This window comes from Colias eurytheme, chromosome 30 (genome assembly GCF_061535395.1).
Source record: "Colias eurytheme isolate Ceu_HAF_F1 chromosome 30, ilColEury1 Martin Lab GWU primary, whole genome shotgun sequence".
Lineage (NCBI taxonomy): Eukaryota > Metazoa > Arthropoda > Insecta > Lepidoptera > Pieridae > Colias > Colias eurytheme.
In genome coordinates, this window is record NC_143009.1 from 342,946 (window position 1) to 362,196 (window position 19,251).

The 19,251-nt window shown below is 34.0% G+C and overlaps 1 long non-coding RNA gene across 1 annotated transcript; it reads right to left on the minus strand.

Moving 5' to 3' along the window:
• Positions 1-1,997: 1,997 nt before the first annotated feature.
• On the minus strand, positions 1,998-16,710 carry LOC149895645 (uncharacterized). Its single transcript, XR_016458449.1, has 2 exons — positions 16,411-16,710; positions 1,998-2,261 (listed from the first exon to the last, which is right to left on the minus strand). It is a non-coding gene; the product is annotated as an uncharacterized LOC149895645 (long non-coding RNA).
• Positions 16,711-19,251: the final 2,541 nt, after the last annotated feature.

Sequence of the window (19,251 nt, forward strand, 5' to 3'; positions counted from 1 at the left end):
ATTTTGTAAGATAATAAGGCATAGGTACCTAATTTAACGAAAAATTATTATTTTTGTTTTATGAATAAACTTTTATCAAACAGAGAGTGATAGGAAAAAGGCCGATCTATAAATGGATCTATACCGGAATTTGTAATACACAAAGGTAAAGTTAATCATTAATTACATAATAAAGAATACTACCTAGTTAGGATATCATAACTACCTACTTTGACAATTATTTTATAGATAATATGACCTATGTTCGTGATATGTTTTCCATTATTTTGCGGAAATACTATGTATCTCCAATCAAATATCAGTACTTCAATATGAAATATTAGTTTTTATGACTTAATATCATTACGATATTTCTGCCTACCCTGTCCAAAAACTCTGTGCACGCCCCTGTTGATAATAGCTATCTATTTAAGAATTTCTTGCCCGCTCTTCTCTGGAGAAACTGCTTTCCGAACCTATGATACCTACATAAACATTAGATAATCTACATCTATACTAATATTATAAAGCTGAATAATTTGTTTGTTTGAACGCGCTAATATCAGGAACTACTGGTCCGATTTGAAAAATTCTTTCGGTGTTAGATAGCCCATTTATCGAGGAAGGCTATAGGCTATAATATTATATCATTACGCTAAGACCAACAGGAGCGGAGCAATGCTGGTAAAACCACGGGGCACAGCTAGTAAGTAATATGAAGACGACGACGTACGACATAAAAGGTCTAAAAGAAGTTCAGTTGGATAATAATATTTGATTTTAATTTAAAACTAGGTACGTCATAACTCGACAATTAATGTTAAATTCCAAAATAATTTTTCTAACATCAAATTTTTATTTTTCGATACATTTTTTTATTGATAACGATTCAGTAGTTTGATGTTTTAAATAAAAATGTGTGTTTTCTTCCTTTCCTTTAAACAAACAATATGTATTTTATTAAATAACTAGCTTTCTGACCACGGCTTCGCCCGCGTTTTTAAAGAGAAACTCGCATAGTTCCCGTTCCCGTGGGGTATCCGGGATAAAGCCTATCCTATGTGTAAATCCAAGAAACCCTCTATATGTGTGCTAAATTTCATTGTTATCGGTTCAGTAGTATTTGCGTGAAAGAGTAAAAAACATACACTCACACATCCATCCTCACAAACTTTCGCATTTATAATATTAGTAGGATAGGATAGGATAGGATTTCAATATGAAATGCATATTGCATATATCCAACATAGGTACCAACCACAAAAGGAATCACGGGACTTTACAATTATCTTATTTTCTATGCAATGAAATTTCAAATATATTCACTGATACATATTAATGATAACGGCCTTTACCCTCATTCATTATTTAACCATAATAATTAACCGACTTGTAAATAAAATGTACGTGGTAAAAAATCCTACTAATATTAAAAATGGAAAAGTTTGTGAGTATGTATTGACGTTTGTAACTCATTCACGCAAATACTAATGAACCGATTACAATGAAATTTTGTGTGTAGGTAGCTAGGTAAGTAGGTAATACCCCGAATAAGTCATAGGCTACTTTTTATCCCAGAAATCCTTCAGGAACGGGAATTATGCGGGTTTTTCTTTGGAAATGCGGGCGAAGCCGGAGGCGGAAAGCTAGTACTGTTATATTCTTAAAAATGTTACTATTATTTAAATCAATTACTAGCTTTCCGCGCGCGGCATCGCCTGCTTTGTAGTTTTAATTGAACCTTCTAGTAGAAGGAAAATTTCGGCAAATTAAAATTATATCTTAAAAAAGACATTTTTGAAACCTGTTTTTCATATATTTTCAATCGATTTAAAGAAAAACAGAATGAGAATAAAAGATTATGCACTCTGATGATTATGGTATTGAAACTCGTTCAATTTAAAATATTGCACCTAAAGAATAGAAAATATTTAATAATGGCGGGATTCGAACCCGCGTTTTTCGCCATACCGAGCCAACTAGCTTAACGATCATTTAAATGATAATTTTAATACTAATAATATTGATGTTTTGCATTAAAACAAAACATGTATTATGTGTCGAATAAAACACACAGCGTTGGTGAAGAAAGCCGTCCATGAATCCTACATATCTCTATGAAAAAGGGTCACCCCACCGAACATCGATGGATCCTCCACCTCACCAGCAAGAGCGCGTCCCCAGCATGTCATCCGCCATCGCCAACCCGACATCACCCTTGAAGCGCTGTCATCTGCCTCTGCCGGCATAGCATCTTCATCAGCAAGCAGTAAACTGCAACGCTGTGTGTTTTATTCGACACATAATACATGTTTTGTTTTAATGCAAAACATCAATATTATGTGTCTTTCTAAAACACACAGCGTTGGTGAAGATGTGTTTGATATCTGCTGGTGAAGAAAGACATACAAACGCTATGTTGAAAATAAATTATCTTGTTAATATTGTAATACCTAAGAGTATTAACAACTTAAATTTCATTCCTTTCAGAATGTTAAATGAACCTCTTGTATTGTAAAATAAAGTTATATTTTAAATTCTAAAAACAATACAAGGGGGTTATGTAGCAACAACAAAAATAGTTTTTCTTTCATGTAAGAACTAACCATATATCCTCTAAATTTTAAATTATTCTCCTCAGATAATCATAAGCCAATACTAATGAACTAAGTCTTAGAACCTAAGAACTGATTAATTATTTCTCTGTATCTTTGAAACAAATCAAAGTTTCAATAATAAGATAAAAATAACATTTTAAAAATTATAACTCAAAGGAAGATCAATGTCATCAAGGATAAACAATGGAGCCTCTAAGGCTAAATACTACAGTAAATAACATCTGTATATAAAATAACTATAATAACCAATGTTAACACAACTGTACCTTAAGCATTAAGCATGTTTGTTACACATTGATCGTTACTATGATCTTAAATTAATTACACTGAATAAAATAATTCATTAAACAGTTTAAGGTTACCTTAAAGTAAACCAGACTCACTGGCACTGGCTAAATTGACTGATTGACAGTAAAACTTTATAAAGGCCTGTATGGTCTTTCCATTGCCTCAACGGGTAGGTGCTCTTACCACCTTCTTAAAGCCACTGCCGGACAGGGCTGCTACGTTTACTGTCTTTAAGATCTGGAAGGACCTTATCTAGTCAGAGATAAAGGTTTGTGTTGCAAGCTTTAAGGGTCCGCCCCTTTATAGACAAGAATCAATTATCTACTTTTACGACTGAAAAGTAGTCCTTTGTTACTTGAACCATCCTTTCCACATGGGTCACTGGGCATATTTATGTGTTTGGGTGTCCTCACCACCGACCACCTGATGGATAATGTGTTGTTGTATCCATTTTATATCCAAATTTAGGTCAGGTTATAATCTTCTTTTGCTGTGATAAAAAACTTTATTTTGAGATCTTCAGAAGTCATGTTCATGTCATGAGCTTCTCGGTCTGACCCCAATAATAGCATAAAAGCTCCTGAGGGAACAGGGTCAGCTTGCTTATTATAGACTTAAGCTAATTAAATAGAATCTCTGTGTACTAGATTACAAGGATTTTTTTTTTTTTTTTATTAGCATTGCATTCTTTGCATTATGGAAGTCACCTTCTGCTTGGAGGATCATATGTTGGCACTGTGGGGGGGCACCACAACTTAACTGCCCTTTCTCCTTTGTTTTACAATGGGCTGTTTCCTCCCCCCCCCCCCCCTTTTTCTGACTGAGCAGTTGGGGGATAAGGCCATTCACCAATGGTCTGAGTGCTCATGACTTCAGGGTTAATAAACATCTATAACCATAATAGTCTTAAGTCTCTTTCGTAGAATAACCCTAAGCCATCTTTAGGCGCTTGACGCCGAGTTGCGGAGAAATGTCCGTATATTATTATTATTTATTATATTAACCATAAGCCACCCTTGGGTGCTATGTATCTGCCCCGGTCCCGGGGTGCGAGGTGCGCTAGTACACTTGTAGGATTACCCTTGGAAAGGAATATTCAGTCTAGGCGTCAGCTCCATCAACGACTGCAGATGTCGCAAAATTCGGAGCGGGCTATGGCAAATACGCCTTGGCACTAAAGCACTCCTTTGGGTAGCGACATGGTCCATATCAGGAGCTTCCGAAATATATTTCCTGTTGTACAAGGTAGGAGAAGCCACTCCGGTGCAGGTTGATTTCTTGAGCGGCAATCTAAACCAAAAAGCCATTTAGGCGTCCTGGAAGCGTGCCAAGAGTTATCCTAATTTCTCAGCTAGGTAAAGTTACTCAGTTGTGAGAGCTAAGGGAGTTAGCAACCTTTCTATTTTGATTTTTACCTGATTGCTAGCTTGGGCTAAAGGATGTGCGCCCATTTCAATTTGCTCAGAAGCAATAAAGAATTGCATACCTATGTATACTACATATAACCATGGACTAATAGAATCTAAAGAGGACTGATGAATGTCATACTAGAGATCGTACCCCGTAATTTCAGCTTATTGCTAGATGGCGCTCTCATTTGAGCTTATTATTTAATTTGCAGTTTTAAAAGCGCCACCTAGTGACCAATTTTAGAACTAAGGAAACAGCAAACTATCGATTTTCAATTATTACATCTAGAGGGCGTTGTTTTAAAAACTCCGGTGTTTTTGAATTATTATTTTAGTTTTTAGGGAGCATCTAAGGAAGTGAGTACCTCTATTACGATTTCGACACCCACTACAAACATTCGACATAGTGATCAGAGTAGTGTATATAATATAATTATATTATATATATTCTTTATTTTCTGTTAAAAAAATGTCTATATCTTTTTTCTTCTTAAGTATTCCCTTGTAAATAGTATTATTTATATGACCATAAAATACGGGAAAAGAAAAAAAAATGTGGATGTACAGCGATGATTTGAACCAGCATCTATCGATTTTAAAGTACGAGACTCAGTCAACACAGCTACAGGCACTTATACGTCTTACATTGAAATTTATGCTCTAATTGTTCGAGTATTTCTTTGATAAATACAGTTCATAGCAACGCGGTGGTGGAGCATCTTAAGGAAGTGAGTACCTTTAATAAGATTTCGACACCCACTACAAACATTCAACATAGTGATCAGAGTAGTGTATATTATACAGTGCAACCTTAATATAACGTACCTCAATATAACGATTTCCTCGATTTAACGAATTTTTCGTAATCCCCTTGAATTGTCCATAAGATTCAATATAAAATATCCCTTTACATTACGAACATTTTTTGCGAACAACCTCTTTATAACGAATTTTTAACTATCAAGAAAAGTATAAATACCTCTAATTAACGAATTTCGTCAACCCAAAACCTTTATATAAAGTTCCAACCAATGTAATGATTCTTAATCTCATAGTATGTGATTCATGTCGCGACAGGTTTCGACATGCTTTTGTTCGTAAAACGATCATTTTTGTTTAATTTAAATTGGAAAGTAATGTGAACACTGCTGCTCGTCACTATTGTTAAAGATTCAAGTTGAAATGGATCAGAAACGTAAAAGACCTCTTTATAACGAATTTTAGACCAACCTAACCTCAACATAACGAACCTCAGTTCAACGAATTACTTGATATAACGAATATTTATTTGTTCCCTTCAGATTTGTTATATCGAGGTTGCTCTGTATATATTCTTTATTTTCTGTTAAAAAAAATGTCTTTTCTTTTTTCTTCTTAAGTATTCTCTTGTAAACAGTATTATTTATATGACCCTTAAAATACGGGAAAAGGAAAAAAAATGTGGATGAACAGCGATGATTTGAACCAGCATCTATCGATTTTAAAGTACGAGACTTAGTCAACACAGCTACCGGCACTTATACGTCTTACAATTGTTCGAGTATTTCTTTGATAAATACAGTTCATAGCAACGCGGTGGTGGAGCATCATAGAGTAACTTATATAGGATTGTGGAGCATCTTAAGGAAGAGAGTACCTTTAATAAGATTTCGACACCCACTACAAACATTCGACATAGTGATCAGAGTAGTGTATATCTTTATAATATAAAAATGAATCCCAAAATGTGTTGGTAAGCGCATAACTCGAGAACGGCTGAACCGATTTCGATAATTCTTTTTTTATTATATTCCTTGAAGTACGAGGATGGTTCTTATGTAGAGAAAACGTAAATATTATGTACCACGGGCGAAGCCGAGGCGGACCGCTAGTAATATATATTATTTAAATTCTTTATTTTCTGTTAAAAAAAATGTCTATATCTTTTTTCTTCTTAATTATTCCCTTGTAAACAGTATTATTTATATGACCATAAAATACGGGAAAGGAAAAAAAAAAAGATGTACGGCAATGATTTGAACCAGCATCTATCGGTTTTTAAGTACGAGACTCATCAATACAGCTACGGGCACCTATACATCTTACGTAGAAATTTATGCTCTAATTGTTCGAGTAATTCTTTGACAAAAAAGGGAAGTGCGGGGAAGGTAACTCACACTATTGAAACACAATCACACATTCACAAAAATAATTTGTGTCACGAAAGTCGTAAAAATTTATGACCTTTTAAGCGACGAGTTTTTAAATTCAACTCTATCCCTAAGTTCATAAAGATTAAATTTGTATTTCATTCCAAGTTGTCTCGTGGGGAGTGCGGTTCAATATCGCGTTCTAAATTCAACTATATAACTTATATCATAAAGATTAAATTTGTATTTCTTTAATGCCTCAGCCCCCGGAATCACAGACACAATAGAAAATCTATTGTGTCGTGGCCCGTGGGCCGTGGTCCGATCGGGCCGCTCGGTGGTCAAGGGGCTAAAAGATAGACTCGTAAGGAATGCGGTTCATTATCGGGTTTTAAATTCAACTTTATCTCTTAGTTCATAAAGATTAAATTTGTATATTTTCTTTCCATGATAGTCTCGTGGGGCCGCATCAATGATCGAGTAAACGACTCGATTATTTGTCTTGATCATATCGCTAAACGATACATCGACGATTATTAGAAATTGCATTTAATTAGAAATGTACGTTAAAAAAATATACACAAATGAAAGGTTATTCCATCTTTTTTAATATTCGACAAGTTTGAATTGCTTCTGCAAGGCTTGACAGTGCAAAACGGCATTTTTAGCGGAGCACTCGCAGACGTCCTTTCGATGTTTTAGCCTAGGAAAACGCAGAGTGTTTGTAATCGATTACGCAAGTAGTTTTTATGAAAGCATAAGATTTTTCGATTCGAATAATCTTATACCTCGACAAAAGGGGAAACACCTGCGAGTGTTATCGATTACTTAATGATCTAAGTCCATGGTGGTCACGAAGTCACTCTCGAACAGCGATGAACGAAGTGACAAAAATAGGCGGTCCATCCTAAGGAGCGCTGGTGCAGTGAACTCCCATAAATAATTATAATAAAGTTGTGCTCATTCATTTAACAATTAATATATCTTTAATTTTAAATTAAATTTATCGTATACCTAAACTCCAATACGAATATCAAATGCCTAAATACGGAATCCAATAAGAGGTTAAGAGAAATTTTCAGTCCTTCGCGAAACAAAAGATCACGTAAACATAGCGCAATCCATTTTATAGATCATCTTCATACTTGATAGTATTATTTTTTTATATTTTTATTGAAATTGATTCCAGAAGATAACTTTAAAAATTCATTTTGTTACTTTTATTAGTGATCCATTGAAATGTTACATTTTTTAGCCCTAACCTTGCATTTTTTAGAGGACGCAATTTTGTTTTTTTGATGTGTAGGGGGGGTCAGTGTGAAGCTAAAACCAAGTTTGTGGGGTCGCCACCCTTGTCCCACGGCCGCCATCTTGAAAATAGCGGTTGAAATGGTATTTACGATATATCTCTTAAACTATTTAACTGATAAAAAAATATCGTTAACATTATTTGTTGCAAATTAAATTCTCTACAACTTTGGTATAGTAACTTTTAGACGTAGAACTATATATAATAAAGTTATAAGCGAAAATGTTCAGAAATTAGAGCCATTTATATTTTTCAATAAAACTTTTTTTTATCATTTTACGAAGAAATGATATCAGACCATTTTTGTAGATTGTTTTTCGAGGAACAACTTTTATGTACTTACAACATTCTTTCATAACGTCAATAACTAAGGTTTTACAGCGCTCTGAAGTGAGTACTATTTTTTAGTACTCTTAACTATACATATATTGGTTATTTTCTCATACTCCAGAACAATAGAAGCACACTGCAGAACATTTCAGACCTGCTTTTCGACGTAAAAAAAGTCGCGCTTCCAGACTCTACCTCCTGGGTGGTGGGGAAAAGATTCAATAATTAATTATTAGTGATATTGCAAAATTAATTATTAAAAATATTATAATAACAAAAAAAAACATTACTGATGACAAATTATTATTAGTACACATATAATATAAGTATACTGTATACTGTATAGTTCAGAGTACTGGAAATTAGTACTCACTTCGGAGCGCTGTAAAACCTTAGCTATTTAATTAATGAAAAAATGTTGTATATAAAAGTTGTTCCTCGAAAAACAATCTACAAAAATGGTCAAATATCATTTCTACGTAAAATTATAAAAAAAAGTTTTATTGAGAAATATAAATATCTCTAATTTATGAACATTTTCGCTTATAACTTTTTTATTTATAGTTCTACGACAAAAAGTTGCAGGATCAAAGTTGTAGAGTATTTAATTTGCAACAAATAATGCAAACAAATTTTTTTTATCAAATAAATAGTTTGAGAGATATATCGTAAAAACCATATCAACCGCTATTTTCAAGATGGCGGCCGTGGGACAAGGGTGGCGACCCCACAAACTTGGTGATAGCTTCACACTGACCACCCCTATACATGAAAAAAATAAAATTGCGTCCTCTAAAAAATGCAACCCCAAATGTAACTTTTCAATGGACCATAGTAGGTACGATCCTGTATTTTAGTGTATTCAACCAACTTAATAAAGTGTGACTATTTTACAACAATTTGAATATGAATTGTATACAATATCGAAGCTTTTTAAGAAATGTATAAAATACTTTTTTAAGAATTATTATCATACATAATATTAATAATATTATTATACCGGCAATATATTATTAAACCCGGCATTTTATGCAATTCTTAGTAAATGTATGTTATTCCGAGAAACAGTCGGAAAGAAATAAATTAAATTCGTCAAAACTGAACTTTTCCTAAGTAGCAAACACATTTGCAAATGTGGGTGGCTTTTGGGGTAGCTATTAAGTATTAACCAATATGAGGTCAAAACTAAAATCCAAGATGGCGCCAACGAAAATTTTAAATCTTTTCGTCATGACTCATGGGTGTCATTTTCAAGGAGTTGGAGTAGCTATTAATCAATATGAGGTCAAATCTAAAATCCAAAATGGCGCCGACGAAAATTTGACATCATTTCGTCATGGGTGTCCTTTTCATGGTTTTTGGGGTAGCTATTAACCAATACGAGGTCAAAACTAAAATCCAAGATGGCGCGGACGAAAATTTTACATATTTTCGTTATGGGTGTCATTTTCATGGTTATTGGGGTATCTATTAACCAATATGTGGTCTAAGCTATAATCCAAGATGGTGTTGACGAAACTTTTACATCTTTTCGGCATGGGTGTCATTTTCAAGGTTTTTGAGACAGTATTACCAAATCCCCAATATAACCGTCGATAATTAGGTATATTTTTCTTACTCCTTTAAAGTAAACTTAAATAAAATAACAAAAACGTTAACAACTACAGTTTTGTAGAAAGTCTTAAAAAACAATTTTAAAGAACATTGAAATTTGAAATGCATATTATTTTAGAAATGTAATATAAAACGCAACTCTGTGGCAATCATCATCTGTGTTAATATTCTGACAGATATTATTAACTTTAAATATTATATTCGCTAAACTTTATTTAAAATAAAGTTTATCTAAAACATTTAAACGAAGAGAATAAAATAAAAAAGAACGTGTGTGCCGAGAAAACGTGTCGGGAGTGAAACTTCTTTGGCGAGATTCATAGATACCAAATTCGCCGCCTTGCTCCGTAACGCGACAGTATTACCATGACGCGATCTTGAAATTCGACGACCATCTTGGATTTTAGTTTTGACCTCATATTCGTTAATAGCTACCCCAAAAACCATGAAAATGACACCCATAACGAAAAAAGTAAAATTTTCGTCAGCGCCATCTTGGATTATAGTTTTGACCTCATATTCGTTAATAGCTACCCCAAAAACCATGAAAATGACACCCATGATGAAAAGATGTCAAATTTTTCGTCGGCGCCATCTTGAATTTTATTTTTGACCTCAAATTGGTTAATAAGCCATGAAAATGACACCCATAACGAAAAGATGTAAAATTTTCGTCGGCGCCATCTTGGATTATAATTTTGACCTCATATTCGTTAATAGCTACCCCAAAAACCATGAAAATGACACCCATGACGAAAAGATGTAAAATTTTCGTCGGCGCCATCTTGGATTATAATTTTGACCTCATATTCGTTAATAGCTACCCCAAAAACCATGAAAATGACACCCATGACGAAAAGATGTAAAATTTTTGTCGGCGCCATCTTGGATTATAGTTTTGACCTCATATTCGTTAATAGCTACCCCAAAAACCATGAAAATGACACCCATGACGAAAAGATGTACAATTTTCGTCAGCGCCATCTTGGATTATAATTTTGACCTCATATTCGTTAATAGCTACCCCAAAAACCATGAAAATGACACCCATCACGAAAAAAGTCAAATTTTCGTCAGCGCCATCTTGGATTTTAGTTTTGACCTCATATTGGTTAATAGCTACCCCAAAAACCATGAAAATGACACCCATGACGAAAAGATGTACAATTTTCGTCGGCGCCATCTTGGATTTCAGTTTTGACCTCATATTCGTTAATAGCTACCCCAAAAACCATGAAAATGACACCCATGACGAAAATATGTCAAATTTTTCGTCGGCGCCTTCTTGGATTTTAGTTTTGACCTCATATTGGTTAATAGCTACCCCAAAAACCATGAAAATGACACCCATGACGAAAAGATGTAAAATTTTCGTCGGCGCCATCTTGGATTATAATTTTGACCTCATATTCGTTAATAGCTACCCCAAAAACCATGAAAATGACACCCATCACAAAAAAAGTCAAATTTTCGTCAGCGCCATCTTGGATTTTAGTTTTGACCTCATATTGGTTAATAGCTACCCCAAAAACCATGAAAATGACACCCATGACGAAAAGATGTAAAATTTTCGTCGGCGCCATCTTGGATTATAATTTTGACCTCATATTCGTTATTAGCTACCCCAAAAACCATGAAAATGACACCCATGACGAAAATATGTCAAATTTTTCGTCGGCGCCATCTTGGATTTTAGTTTTGACCTCATATTGGTTAATAGCTACCCCAAAAACCATGAAAATGACACCCATGACGAAAAGATGTACAATTTTCGTCGGCGCCATCTTGGATTTCAGTTTTGACCTCATATTCGTTAATAGCTACCCCAAAAACTATGAAAATGACACCCATCACGAAAAAAGTCAAATTTTCGTCGACGCCATCTTAAATTGTCATTCCCCACCAATCTATTCAACAACCCATAAAAAAGAGCATCTCAGGCAAGGTAATTTTTAAAACATAATTTTATATCTTCTCTTTTATATAAAAATGAATCGCAAAATGTGTTGGTAAGCGCATAACTCGAGAACGGCTGAACCGATTTCGATAATTCTTTTTTTATTATATTCCTTGAAGTACGAGGATGGTTCTTATGTAGAGAAAACGTAAACATGTACCACGGGCGAAGCCGGGGCGGACCGCTAGTTACAAATAATTGGAATATGAAACTTATACAGTTTACTCTTATAAAGTATCAAATATTTCAAATCACGAAAACGACAGTGCACGCACAATAATCTTTTTTTAATTCGTTTTGTTTTTGGGACGAGGAGCGATACACCCGTCCTTCCAAGAGCGCTTCTGAGCGCGGTCTGACGACCCGCGACTCGCGAGAGCAAAATGTATGAAGAAATCGACAAGTATTTTTAATTTAGCTAATAATTGAAATAAAATTTTGATTAAGATACAAAAAAATTATCAGAATCTATAAAGGACTATATATCCCTCAATCATTTATAGGAAGATAGATTAGGCTTTTAATTTTCTTAAAATTGTACCGTTTTAGACCCCATTTTTTTGCATTTTATGCGATCATTGTGCTGGGAAAATCGTATTTCAGCGACAATTTTGTATGACGTCGTACAATTTTTATAAGATGATCGTAGAACTGAATATATTATTATCTTTAACTAGCGGTCCGCCCCGGCTTCGCCCGTGGTACATAATATTTACGTTTTCTCTACATAAAAACCATCCTCGTACTTCAAGGAATATAATAAAAAAAGAATTATCGAAATCGGTCCACCCGTTCTCGAGTTATGCGCTTACCAACACATTTTTCGATTCATTTTTATATTATAGACTAGCGACCCGCCCCGGCTTCGCACGGGTGCAATGCTGATACTAAATAGTAAATACCTACTATACAGAAAAATTGTGAACGTTGTATAGGTATAAAAATATAGCGGCCCGCTCCGGCCTCCGGCATCGCACGGGTATAAAATACATAGCCGAGCGGCCGCAAACGCTACGTCCTGCAATTTTTAAATCTGTAATATCTTCGAAAATATTCACTTAAATCATACGGTGTAAAGGGCCATATAGATCTATATTAAATGAACAATGTATCCATGGTATTTAATTGGTTAAGGATTAATGCTGTATTGGTTAAAATCGCTTCGAAAATTAGCCATTATTTGTCGTAAAAAGTAAATGACAAAAAAAAGTTATTGTGGGTTATCCATAAGAGATAGACATATACCATCGCGGACTTTTCTGTAGACCTTTTCAATGTGTATAATACTTAGTACATTATTTTGATAAAACTCGTAGGGTTCAGCCTGCGTTTGCAATGTAAGCGGAATAAATGTAATTTTTTACGACATCACATTAGAAACCTCAAAAATAACAGTACTTCTCCACTACTTAATGGATCTTATTATACATATAAACCTTCCTCTTGAATCACTCTATCTATTAAAAAAAACCGCATCAAAATCCGTTGCGTAGTTTCAAAGATTTAAGCGTACAAAGGGACATAGGGACATAGGGACATAGGGACAGGGAAAGCGACTTTGTTTTATACTATGTAGTGAAGATTTAAGATATTATTTTGTTCTCATGCTTTGAGTTAAAATTGTACCGTAAAATAGCGTTTTTTGTTAAAAATCTGTAATAGCACCCTTATTGTGGTGCTTTTTTTTGTAATGAATTTACTACGCTACTGTATTTTCTTTGTTTTAGACTTTAGTTCAATACTTAATTAAACACCCATACAATTTTGTCACGAGTCGCCTCTGGTCAAACTAACCGTTATTAGTGTTACGTTTACTCAAAATACAAAAATGAAGAAAGTATTATTTTACGCTTATTAAATCTTTAAAACTAAAACAAAATGATGTGGAGGTAGGGAGGTGGATTTCCTCAATCGAAAAAGGGAGAGACTAGTCTACTCGACCGGCCGGCCGTAAAGGCCCCGATTATTAATGGCGGAAAGTTATATATATGCTCTGTAACGAAAACATTTCGCTTGCGCGATTCAGAGCAAAAAATAACATTTAAATAAAAATATTTTTTTGCGTATTATATTTTACGTATTATATTTTACGTTATAGTTTACGTTTTTTGCGTATTATATTTTACGTCAAGATACTATTTGGCACATTGATTTTTTTTGTAGCGACATCTCTTAGCTTCATTAAACCGACTTAATGCTCTAAGGCGACATCTAGTTCTTAAACGTATAAAAAAGCTTATAAAAATGCCAAATGCTACTATGAGTGACATCTATCGACAAAATTGGGAACTGAGAAACGAGTTACGTTTTTTACTATGGCGATTGTAAGTCTTCTTGAGTGTATTAGTCTATGATATAACTCAGAAATTTTTGTGCCAAGTCCTTTGCTTCCCTCTCCACTTCTCTGACAGGTAAGTACTGTTCAGATGTCCTACTCAGCCCGCATCCGCGGCATCTGAAGTTAGGAAGTGAGAAACTTGTTCTTTACAAAGACATTTCTGTTTATGTTTCTTTTCCACAACTCTTAAGTCTTGTATAGCATGTAGAGGGAGAAAGCCTTTCTCTCTTGGTCTGCTGTGAGCGAGACTCTAGAGAAATACCTGGAGGCGACAACTGTACAGTCTGCCACCTCTCAGTGTTAGATGTATAGAACTGTCTGCAACTCTTTATTAGGGCAAGACATGATTACTGTCTACAACAGTATGCTTTATCTTTGAGGCTTCTAGGACTGGCAATAACACAGACATATTTTCTAAAGTGTCATCCATGAGGCACAAGTATCTAGATTTACAATGTACATTTTGTAATTGATGTGCCAAACCTTATTTCCAAAATCTCTATGGTCTCCGCGACCTGAGAAGTTAAATTGGAACAATCCTTGAAGACAAAAAGATAATTGTCTAACTAGAAAGGTGTGGCCCAATCTGTGGCTTTACTAAAATCTCCATGGTCTCCGAGACCTCTGAAGTTAAATTAGAATAATCCAGGTAGTTTAACTAAATGGGCAGTCTGGAAGAGATCACTGATAAGCGATAAGGTCACCTTATGTGCTATGTATGTTTCCTTTTCTTTTAATATTATGATATGATTATAAAATTTGTAACGGTACATAAAACTGTTAAATAAATAAATCAGAAGGCTGTGACCCTTCTTGTGACAATCAAGCTTTACCAATACCTTCATGGTCTCCGCGACCTGTGAAGTTAAATTGGAATAGTTCTGGTAGACCAAAAGATAATTGTTTAACTAAACCAGAAGGTAATGGACTTTATGTGGCTGTAATGCCAATCAAGCTTTTCCAAAATCTTCACAGTCTACAGGATCTGTGAAGTTAATTTTGTATTGGTCTTAGTAGACCAAAAGTTAATAGTTTAAATAAAACAGAAAGCGGGCACCTTCAGCCTGTAGGGTCTCCGCGACCCATTTGAAATGGCTGCCATATGCGGGCAGAAAATAGGCCAATGATAACTGATTGTACAAGTCAATTCTGGCTTTATAAAAATTTAATTACCGTTATAACCTGTGATATGTATCAAAATTACCTGGTTAATACCTAGATGTCTCAGGTTGAATATCAACCTGGCGGAGCCATCAGCTTTTATTGCCAGAAGCATTTCTGAATGTAAGTATGGCATATATTTTTCTGGAATTTTCTAAACCATTTCCTTCAGCATCACTAACCATACTAATCATGACTGAGGACACCTTTCTTCAACATATTTTCAGTACATATCTTTGTAGAAGATACAAATAAAAAATACAAAGATCTTGGTCACTTTACCGTTGATATTATAGAATTGTTATCACACCTGAGTGTGTTAATTCTAAGGCAAGCTCTTTCACTTAAGTAAGAAAGGAATTAGAAAAACATCAGTATCATCGGTAACATTATAACTAAGAAAGATATCATTCAACTGTTCGGGGATATGGTAAATATGGGTCCTTGATGATGACAATGTATATAAACATATCTACATCTCCTAATATGCAATGTCTATTTCTTATGATTTTTCAATACTTATTCAAATAAGTACCCATAGAATCAAAGCTTATTCTGGTATCAATTGACTATGAAAACACGCTCTTTATGTTAAGAATTATTTACCATAAACTAGGTAATCTCAACTTGTAGTAATCAGTACCTCATACTGAAAATTGTGTGAGACCATTGTTCACATTATACATTCTATATCATATCTTAAGTAATGTAAAATCTATATGTGACATGTTTGATACATGATAGATATTGAACTTATATTATAATACTTAATTAACAATTTCTTCTCTTTAGAATATTGTGACAGACAGGTTTTGTACCTATCTAAAATATAAGTACCTCTTAATTGTCTTGAATTAATTGTGTAGTAGTGGGCACTAAGTAGTAGGTACTCACTTTTGTTGAGGTAGTTACAACTTACAATTGAATGGTCAAAGTGATTGAGATACCTCACTACCTGCTGCTGGGGCTCGTTAGTCATAGGGAATCACGGTCGATTCCATAAACCTAAGTACCTTCTACCTAGGTAGCCTAACGATCTCTCACAATTCTGGTTAAAAGCAATACTTGACACAGTAACCAATGTGCCTGTGTATGATAAAGAAACCCGATGATAATATAGCGATCTCACTATAGGCATGCATTGTGTTTTATTATTAATTACCTACATCTAAATATTGATGTATTTGTGTCAAATACTGTGAAAATATGTATGCCACGTGTTGCATGGAATTCTATGCACGAGTCCGGACATGTTATGACAAGTCTGATTGTACTTACGGAATTTCTCGTCTCCCGGTCTCTTGGGCAGTGACGAACCATTGCTTCTCTCGTCCTCCGAGGACGAAAAAGAGTTCCCGCCACTATTATACATACCAAGGCACCGGTTTTCGAATTTTCTTCCGACAACGTGGTCTTTTGTGTTTCGTATTGGAACTAATTCCGTTCCTAAACCAATTACTACTAAAATTTAACGCTTTATGTGTTTTATTAAGGTAAAAGTAACTTAATCTGATCACTTTTACTAGAGATAAATACTAATTATATTCTGCGCGATGTTATTGCGCACGAATTCATAAACGCTATGCCGGCAGAGGCAGATGACAGCGCTTCAAGGGTGATGTCGGGTTGGCGATGGCGGATGACATGCTGGGGACGCGCTCTTGCTGGTGAGGTGGAGGATCCATCGATGTTCGGTGGGGTGACCCTTTTTCATAGAGATATGTAGGATTCATGGACGGCTTTCTTCACCAACGCTGTGTGTTTTAGAAAGACACATAATATCATTTTAATTCATATTGCAAAAATTGAGAAATTTTTATGAATAGAAAAACTATCACGAGGCGGGATTCGAACCCGCGTATTTTTGCTAGTGCAATAACTTATTTCACTTTTGAAGTAATTTAAGGCTAAAAATAAACAAAAAATAATCTGTATGATTGTTATCCGGTCAAGTTTGTAGCAAGAATATATCATGTATGTGAATAAAACAAATTTCTTCACTTATTATTTTATTTAAAATGGCCACTGTTGTAAAAAATATATAAACAAAAATGTATCTACCGCGCAACGTCATTATTTATCTTAAATCTAATAATTACGGCTCCATGTGAAATAATTGTTAATTAAAAAAAACAGTATTACAAAAATACTTTCAAAAATCTTCCGGACTATAACCCACCATTCATTTTTGTACTTCTGTTACTTTTCACCGTTATTTCCAGTCACAGTTATCACTGTTACAAATAACAGCTATTATTGCAAAAATCACAGTGATTTCCGACTGTTATTTCTTAACAAAATTTCACATACAACCCGTGTACCAAATTTTACTCTATAAGTTTGAAAAAAACCGAACCACAAACAAAAATCTTTTGGAAAAATAAGTCATAGAGTAAAATTCGTTTATCAATTATCTTTCTTTTTTCACAGCTTTGGTCTGTATGTAGCATATATATTTAATTATATTATGTATTCCCATATAAATGGATACACGATCTAATTTAGTACCATTTTTTTGAAAAAAAAAATTTTTTTAATTAAATTTAAGTAGTCAAAATCGTATTTATTAAAAAAAATCATCATTATTCAAAAATCATCATCATTCACGCGAGACAAAACTCAAAAGCAAAAAAAAAACAGTCCCTTTATTATTTTTTACATCAAACAGAACATTAAAAACCGTGTATCCGGAACAGAAATTAAAAAAAATCCACTTTCCCGCCATTTCTCTAGTCTATGGTATGTTTTTACGAAAAATAAAAGCTAGCGATAGTTCTACGATGTGCGCACATTGTACTTATATATTTATATTATTATTAAATGATTTATTTTTTATTAAAAAATGCGAAATAATTCGGAAAACAACATAACAGCACCAGATAAATATGGCGGCTATCTAATTTCTTGTATTTTTTATGTATTTTACTGCAATTTCTTGTCTGTCTGTTCGTCACAAGAATGTATACTGAGTGTCGTAATCGTTGTAGTAATAATTTAATAATGATGAAATTTTAACGTACCTTACAAATCGCGAAAAATGTACTTTTTGCTTTTTTTTTAATCAATGCTGTAGTATTTGAGTAGAAAATAATAGTATGTATTGAAATATTTTCTTTACAAATAATATATTTAGATGGCAAGATGCATATTATATACAGGGTGTCCCACTGTTGGTATACTAAGCTCAAAGGAGGTTATAGTTTTGCATACACTGAGTACTGAAAAAATACTTATAAGTATTTTATAAATAAAATTCCAGACACTTTTTTTTTTCAAATATATGAATTCTTAAAACTCTATGTGTACACCCATAACAAGCAACCCGCCCAACTTTGCCACCAGCACGTGAGCTATCGTTCAAGATTATGTTTTCATAGACAAAATGCTCACATTAGAGAAGCGGTATATGCCGGCTACACGAAGCTAGAGAAGAAAACATGGATTTTCAGGAAAAATTTTGCAAAAAATTTTTTGACGTAATTTTGTTGTTTAATCTTTTACGCGATCAGTGTATGCAAAACTACAAGTCCCTTCGCGCTTAGTATACCAATAGTGGGACACCCTGTATAAAAAAATTTTTCCATTTAAATAATATCATAAATAATATAAAAAATTGAAAATAGATAGCGCCATAAAAATTGCATATACATAAATAGAACAAAAAACAAAATCCGATAATTTTTAACGCAGCTAAACTTTGGCAAGATTTCCATACAAAATTTTGACTTCACTTGTGACAACGTAAAAATTACTTAAATCTATTATTTTTTTTACATTATATTATTACGATTTTCACGTAAATTCGATAAAATATCACCACCACTAGCTCCGCACTAAACCTTCCGATTTACAAGTCACATCATCATTGGCACAGCACTATTCAATGTACACTCAATCAGAGATAGGAAAAATAACCTTTAAAAAAAGAGTAAGTATGCCGAGCACACGTGTCAGAAGTGAAACTTATTCAAGATTCAAAGATACCAAAACCATCTTACTTCATGACGTGACGGTAACGCCATGACGCGACCTTGAAATTTTACTCTCAATGCACCTAAAGAAATTTCACTTCAAAAATATCTTACGTTATAGATTTTTATAACTTCTATACTGTCGAAA